Raw genomic sequence first — 13,408 nt, 5'->3', positions numbered from 1 at the left:
ATATTTTTGAATAGAAATTAGCAATATAAATTTTATAGATTGTTTTCTATCGAATACGGCCATTTTTATATAGCATTCGTATACGTTTGTTGTTTTCACAATATATACTTGTTCCGCCACTAATAATAACAAGTTTTTTAATTATTGATGTTAAAAACACAATATTTTTTTTCGTAATACGTAATAATTTTCTTTATATTTGCATATTTCATTCTAAAATATCTTTTTTGTTCGACATACGTCATTATTGTATCCACACATGTACAATTTTTGTTTAACCAATATAAAATATTGAATTAAATCATTTGTATTTTGATGATAAATTTAAAATTTATCTGTATATATTCATATAAGACTCTTTGGTAATATATAATATAAAACCGAGCGCATATATGATATGTACGTTAGAAAAAATAATATATATATATATTATTTTCTTTTAATATAGGGACACCTCTTTTAATTTATCCCCGCAGGGAATTATCACATAACTCAGTATGTGATAATGGCAGACCAATATACATATATATCAAGATTATCAATACAAAATATATATCATTATTAGCCTGCCTCAATTGTAATTATTTATTTGGATTAACGATAAAGTTCGGAAACAATTTGTTATTCTATGTATAATAGAAACCTTGGCCTTTGTTTCAACATTATTATCTTTGGGCTTAAAATATTAACCGTGGAGCCAAGTCTCATATTCATAAATGAATAAAGAAACAAATTTGACGGATTAATATCTTCTCTACCGACAGACAGTATTTTGTCACGTCAATAGTAGATGGCCGGCCCATTGACCATCCTATAGTAGTTTTTGGACCCAATATCTTTAATTCGGGTATTTTCAATTGTCTTTGCCAATCAACCGTTTGGTACTCTCTCATATAATAAGAGAATACACATATAATTCCATTATATGGATATATCTTCATTATTTTATTTGCTACATCACCCTATAATAGTTTTTGAACCCGTCAACTTCAATTCGGGTATTTTCAATTGTCTTTGCCAACCATTTATATGGTATTCTCTATTATAATAAGAGAATACTAGTGTATATCCATTATATGGATATATCATCTTCATATTATTTGCTACACCACCCTATAGTAGTTTTTGAACCCATCATCTGCAATTCGGGTATTTTCAATTGTCTTTGCCAACCAACTATACGGTATTCTCTCTTATAATAAGAGAATACAAGTATATTTTCATTATATGGATATAATGCCATTTATTTTTCAATATCCATATAATTCATTTAGTTTTGTATGTACAAAACAAGTTTTCTTTATAGTATTGACAAAATCATATGTTTAAGCATAACATAAGTTTTGACCAATACGAGGAGGGGCCCGCCAACGACCACCTCCCTATAGTAGTTTTTTACCCCACGCACTACTGCGTGCCTGTTTACAGTACTAGTGCCAGCTATCACTAGGTTTATATATCATGTTTCAGTGATATATGGGTAAATTCTACCATTTATTCTTATGTATATGGCATTTCTATGCCATATTTATACAATCCATTCATATCTTAATGTATATTTATTATATTATACATTATTATGCCTTATAGGTATTATACCTATAAGCCATATCCATACGATTCATTCACTAGTGCCGCCCCTCACTAGGTTTATAATTGTTATATCATTGATATACAATTTATTTCTATATATATGGCATTTATATGCCATATCCATACAATGCATTCACATTTCAATGTATATTTACTTGTTATACATTATTATGCCTTATAGGTATTATACCTATAAGCCATATCCATACGATTCACTTATATAAATATATGTATATTTTTCTATACATAATTTTTTTTTTACTTTTTGTATGGATTTCTATGCATATCCATAGTTTATATGGATATGCTTGGCGTTCTATATAGTATTGACAAATTCATATGCATAACATAAGTTTTGACCAATACGAGGAGGGGCCCGCCAACGACCACCTCCCTATAGTAGTTTTTTACCCCACGCACTATTGCGTGCCTGTTTACAGTACTAGTGCCAGCTATCACTAGGTTTATATATCGTGTTTCAGTGATATATGGGTAAATTCTACCATTTATTCTTATGTATATGGCATTTCTATGCCATATTTATACAATCCATTCATATCTTAATGTATATTTATTATATTATACATTATTATGCCTTATAGGTATTATACCTATAAGCCATATCCATACGATTCATTCACTAGTGCCGCCCCTCACTAGGTTTATAATTGTTATATCATTGATATACAATTTATTTCTATATATATGGCATTTATATGCCATATCCATACAATGCATTCACATTTCAATGTATATTTACTTGTTATACATTATTATGCCTTATAGGTATTATACCTATAAGCCATATCCATACGATTCACTTATATAAATATATGTATATTTTTTCTATACATAATTTTTTTTTACTTTTGTATGGATTTCTATGCATATCCATAGTTTATATGGATATGCTTGGCGTTCTATATAGTATTGACAAATTCATATGCATAACATAAGTTTTGACCAATACGAGGAGGGGCCCGCCAACGACCACCTCCCTATAGTAGTTTTTTACCCCACGCACTATTGCGTGCCTGTTTACAGTACTAGTGCCAGCTATCACTAGGTTTATATATCGTGTTTCAGTGATATATGGGTAAATTCTACCATTTATTCTTATGTATATGGCATTTCTATGCCATATTTATACAATCCATTCATATCTTAATGTATATTTATTATATTATACATTATTATGCCTTATAGGTATTATACCTATAAGCCATATCCATACGATTCATTCACTAGTGCCGCCCCTCACTAGGTTTATAATTGTTATATCATTGATATACAATTTATTTCTATATATATGGCATTTATATGCCATATCCATACAATGCATTCACATTTCAATGTATATTTACTTGTTATACATTATTATGCCTTATAGGTATTATACCTATAAGCCATATCCATACGATTCACTTATATAAATATATGTATATTTTTCTATACATAATTTTTTTTTACTTTTGTATGGTTTCTATGCATATCCATAGTTTATATGGATATGCTTGGCGTTCTATATAGTATTGACAAATTCATATGCATAACATAAGTTTTGACCAATACGAGGAGGGGCCCGCCAACGACCACCTCCCTATAGTAGTTTTTTACCCCACGCACTATTGCGTGCCTGTTTACAGTACTAGTGCCAGCTATCACTAGGTTTATATATCGTGTTTCAGTGATATATGGGTAAATTCTACCATTTATTCTTATGTATATGGCATTTCTATGCCATATTTATACAATCCATTCATATCTTAATGTATATTTATTATATTATACATTATTATGCCTTATAGGTATTATACCTATAAGCCATATCCATACGATTCATTCACTAGTGCCGCCCCTCACTAGGTTTATAATTGTTATATCATTGATATACAATTTATTTCTATATATATGGCATTTATATGCCATATCCATACAATGCATTCACATTTCAATGTATATTTACTTGTTATACATTATTATGCCTTATAGGTATTATACCTATAAGCCATATCCATACGATTCACTTATATAATATATGTATATTTTTCTATACATAATTTTTTTTTTACTTTTGTATGGATTTTCTATGCATATCCATAGTTTATATGGATATGCTTGGCGTTCTATATAGTATTGACAAATTCATATGCATAACATAAGTTTTGACCAATACGAGGAGGGGCCCGCCAACGACCACCTCCCTATAGTAGTTTTTTACCCCACGCACTACTTGCGTGCCTGTTTACAGTACTAGTGCCAGCTATCACTAGGTTTATATATCGTGTTTCAGTGATATATGGGTAAATTCTACCATTTATTCTTATGTATATGGCATTTCTATGCCATATTTATACAATCCATTTCATATCTTAATGTATATTTATTATATTATACATTATTATGCCTTATAGGTATTATACCTATAAGCCATATCCATACGATTCATTCACTAGTGCCGCCCCTCACTAGGTTTATAATTGTTATATCATTGATATACAATTTATTTCTATATATATGGCATTATATGCCATATCCATACAATGCATTCACATTTCAATGTATATTTACTTGTTATACATTATTATGCCTTATAGGTATTATACCTATAAGCCATATCCATACGATTCACTTATATAAATATATGTATATTTTTTCTATACATAATTTTTTTTTACTTTTGTATGGATTTTCTATGCATATCCATAGTTTATATGGATATGCTTGGCGTTCTATATAGTATTGACAAATTCATATGCATAACATAAGTTTTGACCAATACGAGGAGGGGCCCGCCAACGACCACCTCCCTATAGTAGTTTTTTACCCAACGCACTATGCGTGCCTGTTTACAGTACTAGTGCCAGCTATCACTTAGGTTTATATATCGTGTTTTCAGTGATATATGGGTAAATTCTACCATTTATTCTTATGTATGTATATGGCATTTCTATGCCATATTTATATAATTCATTCATATCTTAATTTATATTTATTATATTATACATTATTATGCCTTATAGGTATTATACCTATAAGCCATATCCATACGATTCATATACTAGTGCAGCCCCTCACTAGGTTTATATATCTCATTTTAATTATATATTGGTAAATTCTATTATTTATTCTTGTGTATATGGCACTTATATGCCGCCATATCTATAAAAATGCATTTATATTTCAATGTATATTTTCTATATTATACATTATTATGCCTTAAAAAGTTATTATACCTACCATAAGGCGATATCCATACGATTCATTTATATAAAAGATATATGTATAATTTTCTATACATAATTTTTTTTTATGAATATATGGGTTTCCTAAGCATATCCATATAATACATTTAGTTTTATATGGATTAGATTGGTCTTCTTTATTGTATTGCCAAACTCATATTGATAAAATAAGTTTTGAACAATAAGAGGATCAGCCGCCAACCAACCAACCACTGCTACCATTGGAGGAACATATACTTACTTTTTATATGTCCTCTTACTTGAATGGTCCTCTCTTTACTTGAAAATTTCATTACCATAGGAATCTATTTATACATGGAATATGATTTCCACTACTTTTTCGCGTCACTAATAATTAATATGACGATACAGACTTGCTACCATAACATAAGTCTTGAACAATAATAGGAGCAGCCGCCAACCAACCACCAACCAACCAACCACTGCTACCATTGATAGTAATTTTATATGTCCTCTTTAGTTGAATTTCAATACCATAGGAATATTTATACATGGAATATGTTTTGCCACTACTTTTTCGCGTCACTAATAATATGACGATACAGTCTTGCTACCATAACATAAGTTTTGAACAATAAGAGGAGCAGACACACCAACCAACCAACCGCGCTGCTACCATTATATATACTTATATTTATATAAGTCCTCTTTACTTGAATGGCCTCTTTACTTGAATTTCAATACCATAGGAATATTTATTTATACATGGAATATGTTTTGCCACTACTTTTTCGCGTCACTAATAATATGACGATATAGACTTGCTACCATAACATAAGTTTTGAACAATAAGAGGAGCAGACACCAACCAACCAACCGCTGCTACCATTGAATGAACCATATATACAAACTTTTATATATGTCCTCTTTACTTGAATTTTAATACCATAGGAATATTTATACATGGAATATGTTTGCCACTTTATCATCGCGTCACTAATAAGATGACGATACATTTTGTTTGTTCAATATTTACTTATATATTGATGTTTCCAATTTAGGTCTTTTATATTTCTTCTTCCCTACCTTACACACCACAAACAAAGTGGCGTGCGATGCTGCAAGCAAGCATAATGATTATGCCCGCTTGCAACATCTTTATTATCGAATCATCAAGCAAAGGATAAGCTTCAGTGGATCGCAGTATGGCAGCTGCTCAACCACTTACAACACCTTGCCTGTTACAAAAGTCGTTTACAATTGATTCTAGGCTTTGTCATTGTATTAAATAATGCTTTTATATGTAACTAGCGCGGCATCAGGTGATCAAAGATCCTCCCAATTTACTATGTTACAAATTACATTGGCATCACATCCATTGTCGTTTATAAAGTAAATTATAAACTTTAAATGGTTTAGAAGCCATACAATGCAAATTGCCCCTTATTTATCATTGCAGTCCAGCACGGATACGACCTTAGAGGCGTTCAGGCATAATCCAACGGACGTAGCGTCATACCACTGTTCGCTCGAACAAGTATTGTGCCATTGGTCCGTACCTGCGGTTCCTCTCGTACTACGCAGGAATGCTGTCGCAACAACGTTTTGTCATTAGTAGGGTAAAACTAACCTGTCTCACGACGGTCTAAACCCAGCTCACGTTCCCTTGCATGGGTGAACAATCCAACGCTTGGTGAATTTTGCTTCACAATGATAGGAAGAGCCGACATCGAAGGATCAAAAAGCGACGTCGCTATGAACGCTTGGCCGCCACAAGCCAGTTATCCCTATGGTAACTTTTCTGACACCTCTTGTTAAAAACTCTTTAAACCAAAAGGATCGATAGGCCGAGCTTTTGCTGTCCCTGTGTGTACTGAACACCGAGATCAAGTCAGCATTTGCCCTTTTGCTCTATGTGTGGTTTCTGTCCGCACTGAGCTGGCCTTGGGACACCTCCGTTATTATTTGAGAGATGTACCGCCCCAGTCAAACTCCCTACCTGGCAATGTCCTTGAATTGGATCATACCTGAGTAATTGGAGTTATACCAAATTTTCAAATCAAAAATACATAAATGCACCGTTTTATTAAAGAATTTGTTTGCGATTATATAACAAACTCGTGATACTTTGATCAAGAAGCTTGCATCAAAACCCAATACCATAAGATATAATAAATATATCCGTATAATGGCTAGGAAATGATACACGTTCCATTTAATCAAGTAAGTAAGGAAACAATAAGAGTAGTGGTATTTCATTGGCGATACCAAACCGAAGTCTAATATCTCCCACTTATTCTACACCTCTTATGTCTCCTTACACTGCCAGATTAGAGTCAAGCTCAAAAGGGTCTTCTTTCCCCGCTAATTATTCCAAGCCCGTTCCCTTGGCTGTGGTTTCGCTAGATAGTAGATAGGGACAGTAGGAATCTCGTTAATCCATTCATGCGCGTCACTAATTAGATGACGAGGCATTTGGCTACCTTAAGAGAGTCATAGTTACTCCCGCCGTTGACCCGCGCTTACTTGAATTTCTTCACTTTGACATTCAGAGCACTGGGCAGAAATCACATTGTGTCAACACCCGCTAGGGCCATCACAATGCTTTGTTTTAATTAGACAGTCGGATTCCCCAAGTCCGTGCCAGTTCTGAATTGATTGTTAATTGATAATCGTTATAATTAATAAGAACTAATTGGTTTAACCCAATTAGTATTCTTAAAAATTTTAGCAAGAAAGTTCCACAATTGGCTACGTAACTAAACTATCCGGGGAACAAGTGACCAACATAAATGCCAGACACTCTATTTACCCAGAACGAGCACATAAACCATGTTATTGTTTCCCAATCAAGCCCGACTATCTCAATCTTCAGAGCCAATCCTTATCCCGAAGTTACGGATCTAATTTGCCGACTTCCCTTACCTACATTATTCTATCGACTAGAGACTCTTCACCTTGGAGACCAGCTGCGGATATTGGTACGGCCTGTTGAGAAGTTTGCGTGTCCCCACCATAAATTTTCAAGGTCCGAGGAGAAAATATCGACACAACAGTATATGTCATGCTCTTCTAGCCCATCTACCATATCTCTCTGCGAAAGACTTCCATGGTAGTACGGCTATAAAACAGAAAAGAAAACTCTTCCGATATCTCTCGACGGCTTCTTTATGGTCGTTCCTGTTGCCAGGATGAGCACGAGGCCCATATTTAATAACAAACGGATACTCAACAGGTTACGGAATTGGAACCGTATTCCCTTTCGTTCAAAATTATTCAAGTATATTAATTAGCTTGATTTATATAATATAATTATATTTGTATGGCATTTGTGTTTTACTTGAAAATTTTCGGCTTTCGCCTTGAACTTAGGACCGACTAACTCGTGATCAACCACTGTTCACACGAAACCCTTCTCCACTTCAGTCCTCCAAGGTCTCATTCGATTATTTGCTACTACCACCAAGATCTGTACCAATGGCAGCTCCATGCAGGCTTACGCCAAACACTTCTACGCATACCATTGTACCTTCCTACTCACTAAAGTTTCAAAATTTATATCACAAGTAATATAAATCATCTACTTTAGCGGTAATGTATAGGTATACAACTTAAGCGCCATCCATTTTAAGGGCTAGTTGCTTCGGCAGGTGAGTTGTTACACACTCCTTAGCGGATTTCGACTTCCATGATCACCGTCCTGCTGTTTTAAGCAACCAACGCCTTTCATGGTATCTGCATGAGTTGTTAATTTGGGCACCGTAACATTACGTTTGGTTCATCCCACAGCGCCAGTTCTGCTTACCAAAAGTGGCCCACTGGGCACATTATATCATAACCTTGAACTTCATATCAAGAAAGTTAAGGTTCTTACCCATTTAAAGTTTGAGAATAGGTTAAGATCGTTTCGACCCTAAGGCCTCTAATCATTCGCTTTACCAGATAAGATTATTTTATATAACATTAAAATGCACCAGCTATCCTGAGGGAAACTTCGGAAGGAACCAGCTACTAGATGGTTCGATTGGTCTTTCGCCCCTATACTCAATTCTGACAATCGATTTGCACGTCAGAACTGTTTCGGTCTTCCATCAGGGTTTCCCCTGACTTCAACCTGATCAAGTATAGTTCACCATCTTTCGGGTCACAGCATATATGCTCAAGGTACGTTCCAGTTAGAGGCATAAATAATATAAATATCATTATACATAACTATATAGAACGCCCCGGGATTGTGTTAATTAGCTATAAATAGTTAAAAAACTAATCCCATTATTAGTCAAGTTAATTACGCTATTAGGTTTATATCCCAATAACTTGCACATATGTTAGACTCCTTGGTCCGTGTTTCAAGACGGGTCCCGAAGGTATCCTGAATCTTTCGCATTGTTAATCATACAAGTGCATATAATAAACACAAAAATCAATGATAATTATGCCATTATATAATTCCGAAAAATTAACGCACTGTATTCATATAAATCTATCAGCACTTTATCAAATTAATAACATTTATTCTGTGTTAAAATGCAAGCAAATTAATTTGAATAAACTATAAGTTATATTTTATGATAAATTTTGTATGCTAATAGATTACAATGTCCTTATATGGAAAAAATGCACACTATTATCATAATATTGTTTAAATATTACAATTTTAATGATGAATTTTCCATAACGGATATTCAGGTTCATCGGGCTTAACCTCTAAGCAGTTTCACGTACTGTTTAACTCTCTATTCAGAGTTCTTTTCAACTTTCCCTCACGGTACTTGTTTACTATCGGTCTCATGGTTATATTTAGTTTTAGATGGAGTTTACCACCCACTTAGTGCTGCACTATCAAGCAACACGACTCTTTGGAAACATCATCTAGTAATCATTAACGTTATACGGGCCTGGCACCCTCTATGGGTAAATGGCCTCATTTAAGAAGGACTTAAATCGTTAATTTCTCATACTAGAATATTGACGCTCCATACACTGCATCTCACATTTGCCATATAGACAAAGTGACTTAGTGCTGAACTGATTTCTTTTCGCTCGCCGCTACTAAGAAAATCCTGGTTAGTTTCTTTTCCTCCCCTAATTAATATGCTTAAATTCAGGGGGTAGTCCCATATGAGTTGAGGTTGTGTATAACTTTTTTTGCAATTAATTCTTTATATATAATGATAAAACATTTTATTAAATTCGTTATATATTTTATATATTTGTATGGCATTTGTTTGGTCTAACGAATCAACGAAGAATAATAATATTGTCAACGGCTTTCTATTTACTAATCTTTAATAAGAGACAATTCTAGATAAATTTTTTATGCTAGACATTTCTCAGTATTATTTGATTGAAAAAGAAAATATTTCTCTTCGTTTTTCACATTCAAATTATTTACTAATGTGAGATAATGTTTTTCATATATTTGTTAATATTATGAATAATATAATAATTAAATTATTATTATCCAATAATATACCATATGCTTATAAAATTTCATTATAAAATTTATATAAACAACTTAATTAGCATAGTCTTACAACCCTCAACCATATGTAGTCCAAGCAGCACTATAAAATTAATTAAAGTACATAACAGCATGGACTGCGATATGCGTTCAAAATGTCGATGTTCATGTGTCCTGCAGTTCACACGATGACGCACAGTTTGCTGCGTTCTTCATCGACCCATGAGCCGAGTGATCCACCGCTTAGAGTTTTATATATTGGTTTGGTAATTTTGTCATATATGTTTTTATTGAAAGAAATTAAAAATACACCATTTTACTGGCATATATCAATTCCTTCAATAAATTGATTTTTATACCTAAAACGAATGCTGCGAAATGTCTTAGTTTCATATAACCAATAATATATCAAGTATTTTTTAAATGGCATTTACGGTATTAATACTTTTTTTTAGCGATATATATTGAAATTTATATAAAACATTAACCTGTAATAATCAGGTACAACATTGTACATTTTAGGTTGTTGCATTATCCAATGTATGCGCATAACTGAGATGAACAATACATATCGCAACGCGTGTATATTATGGTCCATATACACACAGTGTTTTATTAATTAATTGCATTTAATATACAATATAATAATAATATTAAATAAATTTAATAATTTCGATTTGCTTGTTCGAATTTGTTATTTGTTTGCTTTTGCTTATTTATTTATCTCTTATTTAATGCAATAATATATTTATTATTACAATTATTATTTCGATTTGCTTGTTCGAAATTTTATATTTGATCTATAAAAGATCATATTTTTGGCAATTTATATTTTATTTGTATTACTATAATATATTATATTATTATAATAAAAACAAATTTTTTTATTAACGGTAAGGATATTAAACAATAATGATCCTTCCGCAGGTTCACCTACGGAAACCTTGTTACGACTTTTACTTCCTCTAAATAATCAAGTTCGGTCAACTTTTGCGAAACAACCGTAACACACAAGGCGTCACAGTGATCACGTCCGGAGACCTCACTAAATAATTCAATCGGTAGTAGCGACGGGCGGTGTGTACAAAGGGCAGGGACGTAATCAATGCGAGTTAATGACTCACACTTACTGGGAATTCCAAGTTCATGTGAACAGTTTCAGTTCACAATCCCAAGCATGAAAGTGGTTCAGCGGTTTACCCGGACCTCTCGGTCTAGGAAATACACGTTGATACTTTCATTGTAGCGCGCGTGCAGCCCAGGACATCTAAGGGCATCACAGACCTGTTATTGCTCAATCTCATTATTGCTAGACGCAATTTGTCCATTTAAGAAGCTAGTGTCCTTATAATGGGACAAACCAACAGGTACGGCTCCACTTATATAAACACATTCAAACACAATAAACATTTTACTGCCACCATGAATGAAGGCTATATAAGCTTCAACACCATAATCCTGAAGATATCTATTTAATATATTTGAGTCTCGTTCGTTATCGGAATTAACCAGACAAATCACTCCACGAACTAAGAACGGCCATGCACCACCACCCATAGATTCGAGAAAGAGCTATCAATCTGTCTTACACACTTATGTTCGGACCTGGTAAGTTTTCCCGTGTTGAGTCAAATTAAGCCGCAGGCTCCACTCCTGGTGGTGCCCTTCCGTCAATTCCTTTAAGTTTCAGCTTTGCAACCATACTTCCCCCGGAGCCCAAAAGCTTTGGTTTCCCGGGAAGCGACTGAGAGAGCCATAAAAGTAGCTACACCCAATTGCTAGCTGGCATCGTTTATGGTTAGAACTAGGGCGGTATCTGATCGCCTTCGAACCTCTAACTTTCGTTCTTGATTAATGAAAACATCTTTGGCAAATGCTTTCGCTTAAGTTAGTCTTACGACGGTCCAAGAATTTCACCTCTCGCGTCGTAATACTAATGCCCCCAAACTGCTTCTATTAATCATTACCTCTTGATCTGAAAACCAATGAAAGCAGAACAGAGGTCTTATTTCATTATCCCATGCACAGAATATTCAGGCATTTGAAGCCTGCTTTAAGCACTCTAATTTGTTCAAAGTAATTGTACCGGCCCACAATAACACTCGTTTAAGAGCACTAATGCAGGTTTTTAAATAGGAGGAACATATGAAAAAATACAAGTATCTAAGCACATGTAAGAACTCCACCGGTAATACGCTTACATACATAAAGGTATAGTACTAACCACAATTGTAAGTTGTACTACCCGTATGAAGCACAAGTTCAACTACGAACGTTTTAACCGCAACAACTTTAATATACGCTATTGGAGCTGGAATTACCGCGGCTGCTGGCACCAGACTTGCCCTCCAATTGGTCCTTGTTAAAGGATTTAAAGTGTACTCATTCCAATTACAGGGCCTCGGATATGAGTCCTGTATTGTTATTTTTCGTCACTACCTCCCCGAGCTGGGAGTGGGTAATTTACGCGCCTGCTGCCTTCCTTAGATGTGGTAGCCGTTTCTCAGGCTCCCTCTCCGGAATCGAACCCTGATTCCCCGTTACCCGTTGCAACCATGGTAGTCCTAGATACTACCATCAAAAGTTGATAGGGCAGACATTTGAAAGATCTGTCGTCGGTACAAGACCATACGATCTGCATGTTATCTAGAGTTCAACCAATATAACGATCTTGCGATCGCTTGGTTTTAGCCTAATAAAAGCACATGTCCCATAAGGTTCATGTTTTAATTGCATGTATTAGCTCTAGAATTACCACAGTTATCCAAGTAACTGTTAACGATCTAAGGAACCATAACTGATATAATGAGCCTTTTGCGGTTTCACTTTTAATTCGTGTGTACTTAGACATGCATGGCTTAATCTTTGAGACAAGCATATAACTACTGGCAGGATCAACCAGAATAATGTTTTTATTCATATTTCATTCATATTTTTGAATAGAAATTAGCAATATAAATTTTATAGATTGTTTTCTATCGAATACGGCCATTTTTATATAGCATTCGTATACGTTTGTTGTTTTCACAATATATACTTGTTCCGCCACTAATAATAACAAGTTTTTTAATTATTGATGTTAAAAACACAATATTTTTTTTCGTAATACGTAATAATTTTCTTTATATTTGCATATTTCATTCTA

At 33.8% G+C, this 13,408-nt stretch overlaps 3 non-coding genes across 3 annotated transcripts; all 3 read right to left on the bottom strand.

The window, feature by feature from the left end:
- Window positions 1–5,963: 5,963 nt before the first annotated feature.
- LOC119558679 lies at window positions 5,964–9,934 on the bottom strand. Its single transcript, XR_005220353.1, has one exon. It is a non-coding gene; the product is annotated as a large subunit ribosomal RNA (ribosomal RNA).
- A 401-nt stretch (window positions 9,935–10,335) lies between these two features.
- On the bottom strand, window positions 10,336–10,514 carry LOC119558673. The gene has a single exon (XR_005220347.1). It is a non-coding gene; the product is annotated as a 5.8S ribosomal RNA (ribosomal RNA).
- A 659-nt stretch (window positions 10,515–11,173) lies between these two features.
- On the bottom strand, window positions 11,174–13,168 carry LOC119558674. The gene has a single exon (XR_005220348.1). It is a non-coding gene; the product is annotated as a small subunit ribosomal RNA (ribosomal RNA).
- Between the last annotated feature and the right edge of the window lie 240 nt (window positions 13,169–13,408).

This window comes from Drosophila subpulchrella, unplaced genomic scaffold, assembly GCF_014743375.2.
Source record: "Drosophila subpulchrella strain 33 F10 #4 breed RU33 unplaced genomic scaffold, RU_Dsub_v1.1 Primary Assembly Seq128, whole genome shotgun sequence".
In the NCBI taxonomy this organism is placed as follows: Eukaryota; Metazoa; Arthropoda; class Insecta; order Diptera; family Drosophilidae; genus Drosophila; species Drosophila subpulchrella.
Note: the sequence above shows the minus strand (reverse complement) of the source record. Positions and strands in the feature narration are given on the sequence as shown.